The sequence below is a fragment of the Musca autumnalis genome, unplaced genomic scaffold (assembly GCF_047663935.1).
Source record: "Musca autumnalis isolate F117 unplaced genomic scaffold, ASM4766393v1 scaffold_2, whole genome shotgun sequence".
NCBI lineage: Eukaryota > Metazoa > Arthropoda > Insecta > Diptera > Muscidae > Musca > Musca autumnalis.
This window is the reverse complement of record NW_027411755.1, coordinates 78,158,098-78,172,193: the sequence shown is the minus strand read 5'-3', so window position 1 is coordinate 78,172,193 and position 14,096 is coordinate 78,158,098. Positions and strand designations below refer to the sequence as shown.

General features: G+C 36.0%; 2 protein-coding genes across 2 annotated transcripts in view; one reads left to right on the top strand and one right to left on the bottom strand.

The window, feature by feature from the left end:
* ND-B17 (NADH dehydrogenase (ubiquinone) B17 subunit) overlaps nucleotides 1-14,096 on the bottom strand; it is a 333,680-nt gene that overhangs the window by 19,366 nt on the left and 300,218 nt on the right. The window lies entirely within an intron of this gene.
* stol (voltage-dependent calcium channel subunit stolid) overlaps nucleotides 8,411-14,096 on the top strand; it is a 222,415-nt gene continuing 216,729 nt past the window's right edge. The window contains exon 1 of the mRNA XM_073968058.1: nucleotides 8,411-8,699. The gene's annotated coding sequence lies outside the window, so the exon portion shown is untranslated. The remainder of the gene's footprint in view (nucleotides 8,700-14,096) is intronic.

The window sequence follows — 14,096 nt, the reverse complement described above, 5'->3', positions numbered from 1 at the left end:
GGGCCTGCTCTCGAATCGCTTTGATTTTTGTTGTTGTTGTAACAGTGTTATATTATTATGTTTGTATGTTCGTTCTCCACAGATCCACTGGAGTTAGATGAGTAGGTTTGGCGGGGCAGTTGAATAGGTGCGTAGTATTCATCAGGGGCAAGTCCATACTTCTTGAGAGAATAGCCTTAAAGGTGCAAAAAATCCTTATGACACCGTGTGTAGTGGTTGCAGCGCAAGATAATTCCCGAACGGATCTGCCGATTCGCTCCAAAATTTGGCCTTCGTAATATTTTGTTCAAACTAAGTTTAAGTTCGAAGAAAGGCCATATCGGTCCACTTCTTCAGGTACCTCCCCCACAAAGTTCAAAAATGTTCGGGAAAACTGTGCGCAATATAACTCTTAAAGGGAGTGTCCGATTTGGTCCATTCTTTGCACATCCTAATATGTCTACCAAATATAGATCAGGTTCGAATATGGACTATATTATTAGTCCACTCCTTCGGGTACCTCCCACACAAAATTTTTGTTAAATTCACTTTAAGACCTGCTCTCGAATCAATTTGATTTTTGTTGAAGCATCTTGCATTCGCTGCCTCAATTCCGGCAGTAAAAGTTTTTCAGGGGCAAGTCCATACTTCTTGAGAAAACAGCCCGAAGGGTGTAAAAAACCAAAATTCGTTTAGAAGAAAACTGAATGCAATGACGGGCTCATATTTTTTATTTTTTGCATATGCACAAAATATTCAAAATATATGCAAAGTGTGCAAAAAATATGCAATATATGCAAAAAATATGCAAAAATATGCAAGCATAACAATTTCGGTAATGAATGATATTAATCGGTAAGTTAGCGACCAATAAAAAGTAGTCGTAAAGTTCTACCGATTGCAACAGTGTTGTCATGTTTTATTTGAATTCTTATTCATAATTGTGCGTTTTAATGTTACCGATTTTTGTCGGTAATTTAAAAAATGAGTTAGAGAATCACAATACTGATTAAAATTTTTACTTGTGGTCCGCCTATTGCTTTAAAACAGTTTTGACAAGGCTGACAAATAACAAAATAAATTTATTGAAAATCAAATTGGAAATAAAAACAAGTGAGCCAAGGCTATAGTCGGGTCGGGGGCGACTATGTGACATCCTACACCAGGGTAGTGTATAAGTTTTTGACTGGTAAAATTCAAAATATTATATTTGGGATAGCTTAGCGCCTTTAATACTGCCATTAATACAGGTCAATTTTGTTAAAACGCTTGTAAGTGCATCGTCACTACAACTCAAATAAACCAGTAAGGAAAGGATCAAAGTCGGCCGGGGCCGACTATAGAATACCCTACACCACTGTGAATATGTAAAATATAAATCGGAGCTATATCCAGATCATAACCGATTTTGATATAATTTGGCACATTTATTTCCAGACCGAATTCAGTCACACATTCCAAATATCATATATCGTGTTTGGAGCTGAAAATACACGAAATCGGCCGAAAATATATATGGGTGCTATATCCAAATCTGAACCGATTTCGATATAATTTGGCACTTTTATTTCTAGACTGAATTCGGTCACACATTCCAAATTTCATCGAAATCGGAAATATATAGCGTGTTTGGTACAGAAAATACGTGAAATCGGCCGAAAATATATATGGGAGCTATATCCAAATCGGAACCGATTTCGATATAATTTGGCACACTTATTTCTAGACCGAATTCAGTCAAACATTCCAAATTTCATCAAAATCGGACGTATATAGCGTGTTTGGTGCAGCAAATACGTGAAATCGGGCGAACATATATATGGGAGCTATATCCAAATCTGAACCGATTTCGATATAATTTGGCTCAATTTAAGTGGCAAAATTTCGTGGCCACTGGGAACCACATATGTAAAATTTCAGCTAGTTCAAGCAAAAAATGTGGCTAAGATCCCTAAAATACCTTAAATCGGGAGGTATCGTTATATGGGGACTATACCGAACCGTGGACCTATCTTGACAATTTTTAGTGGAGCAATTTCGCGGCCATTGGGAACCTCAAATGTAAAATTTCAGCTAGTTTGGGCAAAAAATGTGGCTAAGATCCATAAAATACCTTAAATCGGGAGGTATCGTTATATGGGGGCTATACCGAACCGTGGACCTATCTTGACAATTTTTAGTGGAGCAATTTCGCGGCCATTGGGAACCTCAAATGTAAAATTTCAGCTGGTTTGGGCAACAAATGCGGCTGAGATCCTTAAAATACCTTAAATCGGGAGGTACCGTTAGCAACTTGTATTCACTGCTGCACACAAGACGGTAAAGTTTCATCAGGGGCAAGTCTATACTTCCTGAGAAAATAGTCTGAAAAGTGTATAAAACCCTCATGACACTGTGTGTAGTGGTTGGAGCGCAAGATAACTCGATTCGGTCCAAAATTTGGCCATTGTAATATTTTGTCCAAACTTAATTTAAGTTCGATGATAAGCTATATCGGTCCCCTCCTTCAGGTACCTCCCCCACAAAAGTTCAAAAATGTTCGGAAAAATTGTGCGCACGATAACTCTTGAAGGGAGTGACCGATTTGGTCCATACATTACACATCCTAATATATATACCATATATAGATCACTCCTTCGGGTACCTGCCACACAAAATGTCGGAAAAATTCACTTTGAGGCCTACTCTCGAATCACTTTGATTTCTGTTGAAGCAACTGCATACGCTGTCTCCTTCACGTTGGCAAGAGTTTTTTTTCAGAGGCAAGACCATACTTCTTAAGAAAATAGCTTGAAAGGTGCAAAAACCCCTATGACACCGTGTGCAGTGGTTGGAGCGCAAGATTTGGTCCACACTTTTGATCTCCCAATATTTTGTCCACATATAGTTTAACTTCTTAAGTGGTCCATATCGGTCTTCTCCTTAGGGTAACTCCCCCACAAAATTCAACATTTATGTCTAAGTGCAGTTTAGGGTGTGTTGGAAGATTCTTGGGAAATGTATACCGATGCTGTTCGTTGTGGTCCTGTTTAATGTGATATGTTTTCCGTGGACAAGTCCATTCTTCCTGTGTATACTGGTTCAAAAGTTATACGATGACCCACTAAAGTGACAAGTGGGCGCTATATCAATCGAAAAGATATTACCCCAAAATAAGATCAACTTCCATAATGATACCTCCTCCGCAACATTTTCAACTTTAATCCTAATCCACATTTTTGTCGGCAAGTTCAAATGTCCAAAAAGAGCCACAAAATTCTGTACGTAGATGAAAGATTCGACTCTGTCGGCAAAGCCGGCTGATACTTTTTTACTTGTTTTAAATATCAAACAAAATATGCAGCCTATTTTCACCGGGGCCATCTCTAAACATTCCCCGAAAATTTCAGTAAAATCGGTTCAGTAGTTTTGTAGATGTAACATATTTTACAAAGTGCGAGTTGTCAAATCTTTGGTTCCAAAATAAGTACGTAGGGTATAAGGGAAGTTCCCCGCCCCCTACGAAATTCAACTAAATTTGTAGCCCATTTTAACCTGGGGCCATCCCTGTACATTTCTTAACAACATCAAGAAAATCGGTTCAGTAGTTTTTGTAGAAAATATAAAAATTGAAAATTTTAAAAAGCGGGCGTGGTAAAATTTTCTTTGCATAAAAACCTAAGTCAGGTTATGGCGAACATTTCACAAAAAGAAGTATCCAAATCGGTCTAGCCGTTCTCAACTGATGCCATTACCAACGAGCGACATTTGATTCTTATTTATAAAGATATAGCATTTTTAAAGAAATAGGGTATAGGGGAAGTCCACTTGAACCGGGGGCCATCCCTGTACATTCCCTGACAATTTCAGGATAATCGGTTCAGTAGTTTTTGTAGAAAAGATAAAAATTGAAATTTGAAAATAGTGGGCGTAAAAATAGGCGCCGTCAAATTTTGTTTTCATAAAAACCTAAGTCGGGTTATGGCGAACATTTCACAAAAAGAATTATCCAAATCGGTCCAGCCGTTCTCAACCGATGCCTTTACAACGAACGACATTTGATAACACCCTCAGCCTTTGGGCTAGAAAGGGTATATACACTTTAATACGACCAAAAATGTGCCTCATCAAAATAGCTGTTTTAGACTCCAAGTATGTTTGGACGAAATTCGTTTCAGACAGTCGATTTAGCCATGTCCGTCCGTCTGTCTGTCTGGCTGGCTGGTGCGCACGATAACTCAAGAACGGAACAACTGATTCGTACCAAATTTTGGGTATCGTAATATTTTGCCCAAACTTAGTTTAAGATCGAAAATGGGCCATATGGGTACACTCCTTCGGGTACCTCCCACACAAAATTCGGATAAAGTGAATTGTAAGAGCTCCTCTCGGATCGTCTTGAATTTTTTTCAGTAAGTTGTCCTTGCGGCTCTCTCTAAGACGTGACAATTTTTTCTTGCGCAAGTCCATAGTTCCTGAGAACCAAAATGCCAAATCCGCAAGATAATTCTCGCAGGGAGTTTCTGATTGTTGCAGACTGTACACATCGTATTATTTCATCCAGTCATGTATCAGGATGAAATATGGATTGTATCGGTCCACTCCTTTGGGTACATCCCACACAAAATTCGAAGAAAGTGAAGTTTAAGAGCTCCTCTCGGATCGTTTTGAAAAAAATTTCACTAAGTTTTCAAGTTTTTTCTTGCGCAAGTTCATACTTCCTGAGATACTGGCAAATCCGCAAGATAATTCTCGCAGGGAGTTTCTGATTGGTGCAGACTTCGCACATCGTGCTATTTCATCCAGTCATTAATCGGGTACCTCCCACACAAAATTCGGATAAAGTGAAGTTTAAGAGTTCCTCTCGCATCGTTTTGATTATTTTTTTCAGTAGGTTGTTCGAGCCCCCTCATTTACAACGGTACATTTTTTCCGGAGTAAGACAATACTTCCTTAGATAATGGCCCAAAAGCTCCAAAACCCTGCGGCACATACTAAAATGGCTATAGTGCATTTTTTCAAACTTAGTTTAACGTAATTTAAAATTTCGAGTCTTTTATGAGGAAGTTTGGTTACTAAAAATGTTGGGTATATGTCAACGATTTGGTATAGCCCCACATTACGGTACATACATATTTTAAAGCAAATGTCTATTATTTTCTCGGGATTCATATGCAAACCATTTTTATCTATTAATTTTCGCGATTTAAAATTTAAAATCAATTTCAATCAATGATTGTATGTCTCCGTCAACACAGCTACCTGATACTTTCTTACATGTTTTTATTTATAAAGATATTTTCAGATTTTTTGACTAACGGTTCCAGAGATATTGCGAGTTGACTTCTTTAATATTGGACCAAATAGAAAAACTTTATTTTTGTATTTTTTGATGTTTTATCAGCTATTTAATAAAAATTAGAAAGAAATTTTGCACATTGGGATTGGGTGAAATTTTCCCGATTTAAAATTTAAAATCAATTTCAATCAATGATTGTACTCTTTGATTTTGTTGAGATTTGATTGTATTACACTACGATTATTTGCAAACATTGTTAGTCCTATTTGGAAGTGTGATTCGAAGGATTACTATTTTCCTTTATACCAACGTGAAACATTGGCAAAAATTAAAAAAATATTTTTTTAACATTTGTTTTGTAGTTTTTTTTTTTTGGGAATTTATCTTAAACATCTTAAAAACTTCGTTATTAGCCGAGCCGAATAATCTACCAAATATTAAAGTGATATATTCACCAGAAGATGATTATTTAATTTGAATTTGAGATGTTAAATGGCCAAACATATGAAGGGCGCAAACAACTGCAGCCAGTATTACATGCTAATGCTGGTACAGAAATTGCTAAACTATTTTCAAAATCGAAAAATGAAGACGTTTTTAAGATGTTTTAGATTAGTTCCTAAATAAAACAACAAAACAAATGTTACTAAATTCAACTTTTTATTTTTTTGGTAAAAAGAAAATTTTGTGTATTAAAAAATTTCTTGATTCGAATTCCATTACCAAAAGGACATAAAATTTTTGTAATTAATCGTAGCCCAGCAAAATGTTCGATGCCAAAGATGCCATTCAATCATGGGTGAAAGTGATCTGGCATGTCATCTTTTTAGCATCTTCATCGATGAATTTTATATGAGCGTGGACCCCAAAAGATGCTATTCATTTTTGGATCCAAAGCATGTCATTACACCAATGCATTGACATGTCATTTCCACCAATGCTTTGACATGTCATTTTCACCAATGCTTTGGCATGTCATTTTCAACAACCTTTTGCAATGGCATCATCATTAAAACGAGAGTTTTAGCAACGTTGGTTGCGATCTCGAGTCTCCGACAACATCAAGCCTATTGTAAATAATTAATCTAATATATTTAGAAAAATTATATAAATAAAAACACAAAATTCATCTCTATTGTATCGATGGAATGTATTCAAATGCTGATGAAAAGATCGGATCTTTCACGACTTCCTTTGCACGTGTTCAAATGCTGCTGAAAAGATCGGATCTTTCACGACTTTTTTTGCATTGGTTCAAATGCTAATGAAAAGATCGGATCTTTCACGACTTTTTTGCATTGGTTCAAATGCTAATGAAAAGATCGGATCTTTCACGACTTCGTTTGAACCAACGCAAAAGATGCCATGAAATCACGTCATCGCATGGAACCCCTTCCTTCAAATGTTGCTGGGTAGTTTAATATTTTTTTTTTTCAAGAAAATCGAAAGTGCAGTCATTGATGAAAATTGATTTTAAATCGCGAAAATTGCATCCAAGACCACTGGGCAAATTGTTTTCTATTTTTTATTAGTTTATATTTATATTAGGCAATTTTCCTTGCAATTGTCAGTTTGATGGAGAGAGAGGTAAGGTATATGGTAACCCTTTGCCTCTCAAAACCCCCTCTCACCGACAAACTGAAAATTGCCGCCAGGAAAATTGTCGAATGTAAATATGGACTTTAGGTTGGTTTTACAAAAATCTATGTCGGATTTTTTTATGCGGAACCCCCCTAAAGTGTTTACTTTTGTTAGATTTTAAGATTGCCAATGTTTGAGTACTATCGGAATATGTTAACACGTGCCCTGGGGCCTCAAAGTGTCCATGGTCCCTATATAGCTAATATTAAAATCTGATCCAATTTTCAAAATTCTATGTTGGATTACTTTTTTAGTCACAGAAATGAACTGGTAAATTTTTTCATCGATTGGACAATAAATGTTGTCTGCAGAGCGATTTCTTGAAAATTCGCCTTTGGCTCCATACAAATTACTATGGAAACTTTGAGGCCCCAGTGGCACGTGTTAACATATTCCGATTGTATTCAAACTTTTGCAATCTTAAAATCTAACAAAACTAAACACTTTAGGGGTTGCCGCATAAAAAAAGACATCAATTTTTCCCTTTGAGTTAAAACAAGTCCAATGGACTTAGATAGCCGATAAAACAACAAAAAATACACATTTGAGGTTCGTCATTTGAGGTTCGTATTGGTCGCAATACTTCTCCAAAAAAATTTTCAATATGGATCCATGTTTTGGTGTAGATCCCACATAGGGATACCTCCCGAGAATTTTAGCTACGCCTTTTGAGTGAACTTCTTTTAACCCCACGGTACCTCCCATTTTCGGTATTTTGAGAATTTTTGCTACATTTTTGAACCGAACTAGCTGCAATTTGACATTTGACATTCTCCACCAAAAACTGTCAATATTGGTCCATATTTTGATGTAGACCAAAATATCCGACCTTGGGTATTCTGAGAATTTTAGCTACACGTTTTGACCGAATTACCTGTAATTTCGCATTTGAGATTACCGGTTGTCACACAAATTCTTCACTACAAATTGTCAACATAGGTCCATGTTTTGGTTCCTCCAGAGTTGGGTTCCCAATGACAAAGAAAACCTCTCCAAAGTTAATTGTGTTTGTGTCAATATTTTCGGCCCAAATTTGCTGTGTTTGATAATTTGGATTCCCGGCGTTCAGAAAACTTCCTATTATTTCATATCAGTTCATAATTTTTCATGGTGCAGGGCATAAAAAGTTCGACCCGGCCGAACTTAATCCTTTTTTACTTGTTACAGTTAAATTATTCATAATAAAATTAATTATTTCCATTGTTGCTTTGATACCAAATTGGTTTATGCGCCAGCAACAACAACAATAATACCGTTTACCTGTAATGTTATTTCGTCCACATGCTCTCTTAGTAATAAAATACCAAAACAATCAACCGTTAAAACTATTCGAAAAGCCAAGACATAAACCGGATACCGAATATTTGAACTCCGTAAAAACAACATTTGTCTCTAAGACGGGGTGACTTGAGGGTGGTATTATGTTTTGAAGTAAGACAGAAAAGCAAAGTTAAAAAGGAATTCCCAAAGAGCCAACATAGAGTAGTTATCGAAATACAACGAAACGGTCTCAGTTTAGTGCGTGAACTCTTCGAATGTGGATGTCTTTCGTGAAGCGTGAAGACCATTAATCATTTAAATGGAAAATAAAATATTAAAAATAAAATAATTAAATAAAAACCACATAAAAGTGTGAACGCATTATAAATAATTCCTTGGAAGAAAAAAATTGAGAAAAAATATGTAAAAATATCCACAGGAAACGGAAATAGTGCTGAAAAACAAATAAGAAAATTGTTTCTCTTATGGTGGAGGATTCTTTTGGTATCCACCTTAAAATTTTTTTCTGATTAGGAAAAAGGTATGTGTGATGAAAGTGTGATACAGTTTGTGAAAAAGAATTTCTTAATGAAATTGTGAATAGTGAAAATTAGTTTGGTTTTGGAAATTTCGTTGAAAAGTGGGTTTCCATTTGAAAAGTAAATGAAAAAAGTCTAAAGTCCAAATTTTTTCGAACGAAAATCTCTGTACACCACAATTCTTCCTTTGGTTGTAACACAACCATCATCATCGTCATATCATCACATCAAATCGTTGAAGTTGCCGTCGTCGTCGCCGACGTCGTTATTGTGGCATATAAAAGCATAAAAGAACAGAACAGAACGTCAAAGCAAACAGAGAACGGAAAGTAGCGCATAACGAATGTTGTCGTTTATGTTGTTCTTGTCATCATCGTCGTCGTCGTCTTCTTCTATATTGTTGGTGTTATTCTTGTTGTTGCAATTGCCGTCGTTATCGTAGTAGTAGTAGTAGAACGTGTCGCGTATTCGAGCCTTTCATTCCGTTACACTACGGGCCGCGTGGTGCAAAATTCCCCACAAACCACCCCCTCAGATATATGAAATAAACATACACACACACGCGCGCGAATTCTCACACACCCGAAGAGAATAAAGTATAGTAGTCAAGTAACAGTAATTGATTCTGTATCGTAACGCCGTAGTATTTATGAGACTTGCCGCTTTTTGGATAACACACTTAACCTCCCCCGAATCAAAAAGCTAGAGTTTCATATGGTGAAGTGTGTGTTCCGAAAACTTAATTGTTCATACAGAGTTGTCAATATTTCTTGCTTGTAAGAAGGATTTCAACCCCACGTCAAACCACCACTATTAAGTCATCATTACGATTTTTTCCAACTGTCCATAGAGGGAGAAATCGAGAGAGAGAAAAAACAATAAGAGAGTACGAAAGACCAGTAACACGGACACATTCGAAGAAAAACAATTTCATAATTAAAACGGATGTTGGTTGCAGTTATTCCGAAAGAGACCTATGATACCTAAAACGCATGTAAGTTCGAAGTAAAACACAAAAAAGGAACCAAAAAATGTCATTGAGTGGCATCGTATGAGCGCGCCAGTGCATAACAAATGAACGAAAGACATTAATGAGACAGAGAGTTAGATAGTTGGTAAAGACAAGTAATGAGTGATGTTAGAAGAATATGTATGAAGAGAGATAGCTAGAGAAGGAGAGTAGAAGTATTTATGCATTAAAGAGCAGCAACAGTTTTTGCGAATGAAACACCACAAAACGGCCATTTCGAATGTCATGTGACCATAATTACGACATGTACCTATAACAAATGCTTACACACACGCACACTTCCACAAACATATTTTTCTCCCACAAATACCAATACAATTTGCATAAATAGTATGTGATGATGTTCTTTTGTTGGTTTCATTGGCTTCCATTCTCGGGGAAATTTTTATAGAAAAAATTAAATATTTATTTATTATGTAGTTTACAAAAATTGATATATTTTTAATGATTGATTGCGTGTGGTGGGGTGTGGTACAATGACCCCACCGCCACTTGAATTGCAACCCAATTTGTTTGTCTTTTTTTTTGATGTAGGGAATCGTCGTCGTTCAAGGTTATTTAGTTGATGTGAGAAATATGGACACTCAAATTATTGTGGCGCATGCTATATTTTGTGTATAGACAAAAATATTCATTCCAATTTTTCGCGCCTGTATTTTCAATTGCAATAACAACAACAACGAATTTATAGTTGATTCTTCGTTAAATTTGATTTCACGATGTCCACATGTAGGAATGTAGTGCGTGCGTAAAATACAACAACATCAACAAAAATTTATTTACTACAATTGCATTTTTTTTACACTCAAAGGGGAATATATTTTGAAAAAATAGATTTTCTACATGTCATATGAGAATATAGTCAATTTATAACAACATGCATGTATAGGCCATTGGCCGTACAATTAATTGCAAGATGGAGAGAACATTTTTGTGTCACTCGTTGACTTCAAAAATTGGTGTTTTCACATATTCCTTGGAATATTGTTGTCCACTGGCCTTTTATAGAACTCATATTCATCTCCTATAAGGAAATCTACTTGACTAGGTGATGGATTTTTCTAAGAAAAGCTATAGTTCTAAAAGATGATGTTCGTATAATCTTTGCAGAGAAAACCTATTCATACAATATGAGGAAAGACATTCGTCACCTATTAAAACTCCATTCGTAGAACTATTGAAGAATGTCTTTTATGTCTTATAAATTATGAGGAAGTCTGTTATCTTTTAAAACTCTCTACCATAAAATATTCTGAACTAACTAACTGGAATTCCAGGAAGATAAGTTTTTCAATCACGCATACCCAAATGCAAATGGAACTAAAAATGTCTTTAATCTGACGTTTGTTTATCAGAGATTTCAAGGTGTGGGCCTTTCTTGACTGAAGGGAACTTCAAATGTCAAATAATAATAATAATTGTTGCACAAACATCCAAACATGGAAAAGGGGGACTTCTCTCATATCTATGAGTGCACCCGATTCATATTAAGCTCAATTATATGGGACCTACTGTTTATCGCCGAGAGCGAACGGCGTGTCTTAAGACACCACTTGTAGAGAAGGTTTACATGGCTGGAATACTCAGGAAATATCGCCAAAATTATTGAGGGATATTTTGCCACCTTTGTCAAATTACTGCTAGTTTGGCTAAAAATTGTACCTAAAAACCTCAAAATATCGAAAATCGGGAGGTAATGTTATATTAGGGTTATGCCAATACATAGACCTATGCTGACAATTTTAAATGAAGAAATTTTGTGACCACTAAGAACATCAAGTTCCAAATTATAGCTAGTTTGTTTTACAATTGTAGCTAAAATCACCAAAATAACGAAAATCGGGAGGTAACGTTATATGGGGGCCATACCAAAAGTGGACCTATATAGAAAATTTTTGGTGAACAAGTGTTATGTTATGGTATAGCCTTATATAATCGCACCGTCCGATTTCAGGTATTTGAACGTTTTTTATCGACATTTTCGGCCCAAATTGGATGTAATTTGCCATTTTGTATTTGAAGTGGTCAAAAAAACTTATCCACCATTTTGGTAATGGGTTCACGTTTTGTAATAGCCTCCGTATAACGTTACCGTCCGATTTCAGATATTTTATCGACCCAAATTGGATGTTAATTGGCATTTAGTTTTCATAGTGGCCAAACAACTTCTCCAACAAAAATGGAAAGAGGTCCACGTTTTGGTACCGGCCTTTTTCATGTATTTTGAAGTTTTAAATTCTTTGCCAAATTAGATATAATTTGGCATTTATGTAGGGTTCCTAGTGATAAAAAGCCACCATTAAGTTGTAAACAAAATTCTGCATTAAAAATTGTGGTCATAGGACCAAGTTATGGAATAGCCACCATATACCGGTACCGAAGTTTTTCGTAACATTTTCTGACCGAATTGGCTATAATTTGAATTTCGGCGAACAACATCTGCACCAAAAAAAAAGGAATAATGTGGGCAACGGTACTGCCTTATTTTTGGTATATTAAAGTTTTTATCGACATGTTCGGCCCTATTTGGCTGTACCTAGTTTGGCCTTTGAGGTTCAAAATGGTTAAAAAACTTCCACACCAAAAATTGTGGACATATGTAGATCTCCATTCACAACGTACAGGTAGCATTTATCATCCGATACGGCTAAATATTGGAAAAGATAAATTTTAAGTCATAGGATGAACGCTATTTTTTGGTGAAAATCGGTTCAGATTTGTATATAGCTCCCACATATATCTTCGGCCGATTTGGGGTATTTGATGAATCAAAAATGCTTTATCCGTCCAATTTTAATGACATTTAGAATGTGTGACGGAATTTGGCCTTGTATTAAAATCAGTTCAGATTTGGATATATGTAGATCCCATATATATCTTCGGCCGATTTGGAGTATTTGATGCATCAAACATGCTTTATCCGTCCAAATTTATGGACATTTGAAATGTGTGCGGGAATTTGGTTTCATATCGAAATCGTTTCAGATTTGGCTAAAGATACCATATATATTTTAGACTGATTTGAGGTACTTGATGTACCAAATACGCTATAATTACATTGAAATCGGTTCAGATATATATTTTCTGCCGATTGACGTATTTGATACACCAAACATGCTATATCTGTCCAAATTTGATGAAATTTGAAATGTGTGACGGAATTTAGTCTAGAAATAAATGTGCCAAATTTTTGAAATCTATTGATATTTCGATATAGCTCTTATATACAAATATTTTACATATTCACTGTGGTATAGGTTATCGTATAGTCGGCCCCACGCGACTTTGATCCTTTCCTTACTGGTTATCTATATTTTTGTTCTCCATTGGCTGTAATTTGTCATTTAGGATTCCTCGTGGTCCGAAAACTTCACAACCACAAATTATGATTTTTACTTATTCATATCTCGACAAGATAAAGCGACCGACCGGCCTTCCGTCCATAAAAAGATGTAATAAAACGCCAAATGGTACTCGAGTTTCAACCAGAATAGACACGTATAGTTATTAGTAGTGGTCATAAAATATTTAGGGGATGAAATGGACCAAAAACAAAAATTTTTTACCGGAGTTAGTAGCCTGATCGGGGCGCAATGTTAGGTGATCATATAATATTTAGCGGGTTAAATAGGCCAAAACTTTTGTGTGACATTAGTAAAAAATTTTAATGTACAGCCTGTATTTATATTTGTAAGTTATATTTGGAAAATAAACTCCTGACCTTCCCTTTTTGTCAAAAATGCTAATGTATGACAAAGATACAACATAATATATACAAGGATCCCACAGTTTCAAAACCACTGTTATAGCGCAATGCTGATACTATTTAGCAGGAGGTTAGAGTTTATGTCAAGGAAGACAGCAATAAATGTGGATGATTGTCGAATAATATCTATAAATTTTTTGTGGTTGTGTATAAATAACTACAACTACTACACCACAATGTGCGGAGGGTATTATTATTATTTTTTTAAGTAAAACATCTATGTATGTATGACCGGAGGCAGCAATATGCAGCAATCGTGAAAAAATTCCTCGGAGAGGTACAATGGTTAGCACGTCCGCCTTGCACTCATAAGGTCTGCGGTTCGAATCCCAGGCCAAGCAACATCAACTTTTCAACGGTGGCAAAATTCCCCCTCAGTAATGCTGGCGACATTTCCTGAGCATTTAAGCCATGAAAAACTTCTCTACAAGTGGTGTCGTAAGACACGCCGTTCGGACTCGGCAATAAAAAGTAGGTCCCATATCATTGAGCCAATATGAATCGGCGTGCACTCATTGATATGAGAGGAGTCTCCCTTGTCCCTTCGGGGATGTTGTGGGAACATATGTATGTATGTATAGTTGTTTTAGGGCTTTGGAGTCG